The following is a 3,665-nucleotide window of genomic DNA, read 5'->3' as shown; positions in this document are numbered from 1 at the left end:
TATTTCTATATGTCCAAGGCATTGATCACATTCTTCCAGTTACACGTCCATCCTCAGACCCCTTTCTGAGTAGTTCCTCTCCATTAACATAAATTGACTGCCCCCTAAGATTCCTATCTAACCTTTCAAGTTGTTGTTGTCCATTTGATTCCATATAAATAGGTCTTGTTGTTGTTAAGTGCAGAATCATTTCTGACTCATAGCAACCCTGTATAGGGTTTCCAAGGAGCAACTGGTGAGCTTGAACCACCAACCTTATAGTTCAAACGGCTTTGCAGTTTGGCATTAACCCACAGCGCCACACCAGGACTCCTTAAAAGAACACAATGCTCAAGGCAGACATTCTTCACTGGTTGGGCTAAACTATTGTTTGTTTGGTTTTAAGAAGACTTTATAGAGAATATCTTTGTTTTTAAGTTTAAAGATTCTCGCAGGATAATGGTTTCAGGGATTCACCCAACCTCCATGACTCCAAAAAGCATGGAGTCCATGAGAATTTCAAATTCTTTTCTGTATTTTCCCCTTTTTGATCAGTATTCTTCTATAGAATCTTTGATCAAAATGTTCAGTAATGGTAGCTGGGCGTCAGATAGCTCTTCTGGTATCCTGGCAAGGAAAACAGCTGTTCATGGAGGTAATGAGTCCCATAGTTAATATCCTCCTCCTCCTCCTGACTTTTCTTCCTCTGTGGATGAACAGAGGCTAATTGTTGTACTCCAGATGCCCACTCACAAGTTTTTAAGAGCCCAGCTACTACTCCAAAAAGCAGAAGGTAGAATAGAAGCATTCATGCTATTCGGCCAGTTAACTGAGCTGTCTCATGAAATCACGGTCCTAAACCTCCAAACCAAGGAACCAAATCCCATTTGTTCAGTTGTACATCAGCAGCCTCGACAGATTACTTTTTTGTTATTTTTTTTGCTGGGGGAGGGAGTCATTGTTGAAAATATATCTATCACAACTATGGCAAATTCTACTTTTGCAGGTATACAGCTTATTGACAGCAAGTACAAGAATCAGCTGTCCATCCCTACCCTGAATCAATGAGATTTGTCCATCATCATAAACTTGAATACGGTACTCTGAAAGCAATAACCCCCCCTTTCTCCCTTCCTCCTCTACCCAGTAATTATTATTAATTTTTGGTCTCTACACACTTGCCTTTTTTTATCTTCTTATATACATGAGGCCATACAATATCTGTCCATCTGTGATTGATCCATTTCACTCAGCATCCTTATTTTAGCATATATCAAGACTTCATTTCTCTTGCTGGCTGAGTAGTGTTCCATTGAATGTATGCATCACACTTTGTTTCTCTATGCTCCATAGCGTTTTCAATGGATGAGTTTGGGGATGTAGCTCACCAGACCTTTCTTTCAAGACATCTCTGGGTGAACTCAAACCTCCGACCTTTTGATTAGCAGTGGAGCATGTTAGCCATAATGCACCACCCAAAGACTCCAGGTATTAGAATTTCAAACAAACAAACAAACAAAACAACAGCAACCTGTTGCCATCAAGTGAATTCCAACTCATAGTGACTCTGTAGGGTAGAGAAGAATTGACCCAAAGGGTTTTCCAGGAGCCCTGGTGGTGCTGTAGGATAAGCACTGGACTGGTAACCAACCACAAGGTCAACAGTTCAAACCCACCAATTGCTCCATTGGAGAAAGATGAGGCTCTCTGCTCCTGTAAAGATTTACAGGCTCAGAAACCCTTACAGGTCACTATGAGTCAGAATTGACTTGATGGCAGTGAGTAATTTCTATGGAAGCAGATTATCACATCTTTCTCCTATAGGGCAACTGATGGGTTCAAACCAGTTTCAGATTATCTGTTGTGCAGGTGGATGCTGAAATCTGCCTGGGTCCTAGGCCCTGGGTCCAGGAATTGCCCAGCTACTCATTCTCCACACCTCAGCCTAGAAGCGTATGTAAAGTATGGCAGGTGTAGCATTTGACCTGGACACCATGAAGGGGACCGTCGCTGAGCAGTTTCTATAAACCATGGTAGTTTCCATTGCCAGCTATGAGATCATTCAACAAGTTAAAACTAACACCTTCATATTAGAGAGCCTCCAAGGGTCAAGGTCGACTGTGTCATCTTGCTCTGCTGAGTGTAAAAAGAAAGAAGCTAAAAAGAATGAATTTGAAAACATCCTAGACCAGTTTTCATCCGTGAGAGCAAGGAAGGTGCAGTTGTCATTTTCATGCAGTGCCACAATATGTTAAGTAGAAGATGAATGAGCTGATGTTATGGTAGTTGTCTAAAAGATGGGTGTCAGATGTATATGTGGACAGGGAGCAATTTCAGTACTCGCTCTAGGCACTATTTCCATCACTATGCCTCTGTCCCACCCCCAGAGCCTTTGGACAGTGTCCTGGTTCCTCATGTCAAGGAAGGTGGTGTTACCAAGTCCAGGTCTCTCAGTTCTCAGGTGTAACCATTGTGCGTGAGCAGAAGCAGTAGAATCAAGCTTCCCAAACCTGCCTGATTACTCCACCAGCTGCCACTTCCTCCCCACCACCACCCCCACCTCAAAGACAGTACTAATCTGAGGACCAAGAGATTCCTGGATTCTCACGGCAGCAGGGACTCTCAGGCACGCAAGCACACAGTTCCCTTAGCCTGGAGGGCAAAGCAGACAGCAGGCACACCTGCAAACTCACCCGGCTGCAAGCACGCACATACTGGCTGGGGTGCTGATCCACCTGAACACACACCTGTCAGACTCACGCATATACCTGACCACTCCAGACCCATGCTTGTCCATGTGCTAGTATCCACAGAATTACACGCACACACCCAGGACTAGCATTCCATAGGTCTGTCTACTCCCTAACCTCCAGCAGCCTGCTAGTACTCGTGGCTGGACAACCCCATGAGCTACATCTTCTGTGGACCAAGCCTTACCTCCTCTTTCTTGTTGTTAAGTGTCGTCGAGTCTGTTCCAACCCATAGTGACCCTGAGGAAAAGCTAATGAGCTTGAACCACTGACATTGCGGTTCAAACCAACTTTTCAGTCCAGTGCATTAACCCACAGCACCACATCAGGACCCCTCTTTGGGAAGCCAGAAAACACTAGGGATTTAGCCAGACTTTAGGCATAGACCCCTGGCAGGGCCCAGAGGGAACAGTGAGATCTAATACTCTGTAGTAGATGATCAGCTATGAGTGTCTCCAGCAAAGCTTCCAATTCATGCATTCACTCATAGAAGTGTTATGAAAAAGTAGCCATCAAGGCAAGCAATCATGTTCCTTCCGGACTAACTCCTCTCTAAGACTGTAACTCAAAGGGAACACATGAACAGGCATGGAAGCTTGCTGGTGACCACAGTGGTCTACTGGTGAGTGGAAGAGGGGGAAAGGCAGCAATGTAGAAATGGGCTGAGTTCAACCACAGTCCATTGACTCCCGTTGACCTGGAGATGAGAGAGTGAAGAGGAAGGGCTGGTTGGTCCAAAGTGTGGTGAGACCTGGGGATACCTTAATGCATGGACAAGGACGTAGCCACAGAGGGCTAGAGCTGAGAGTGAAGCATCCAGCTGATATGAAGTGAGGGGAAATGCACAAGAACACCCAAACTTGCAGACAGTATCCATTTGACCTAGCCTCAATGGCTTGATAATCAGAACTCGACTAGAGCAAGATTATAAAAAAA

Source organism: Chrysochloris asiatica, unplaced genomic scaffold, assembly GCF_000296735.1.
Source record: "Chrysochloris asiatica unplaced genomic scaffold, ChrAsi1.0 scaffold00092, whole genome shotgun sequence".
Taxonomy (NCBI): domain Eukaryota; kingdom Metazoa; phylum Chordata; class Mammalia; order Afrosoricida; family Chrysochloridae; genus Chrysochloris; species Chrysochloris asiatica.
The sequence above is the reverse complement of the archived record's forward strand: the minus strand, read 5'-3'. Positions refer to the sequence as shown.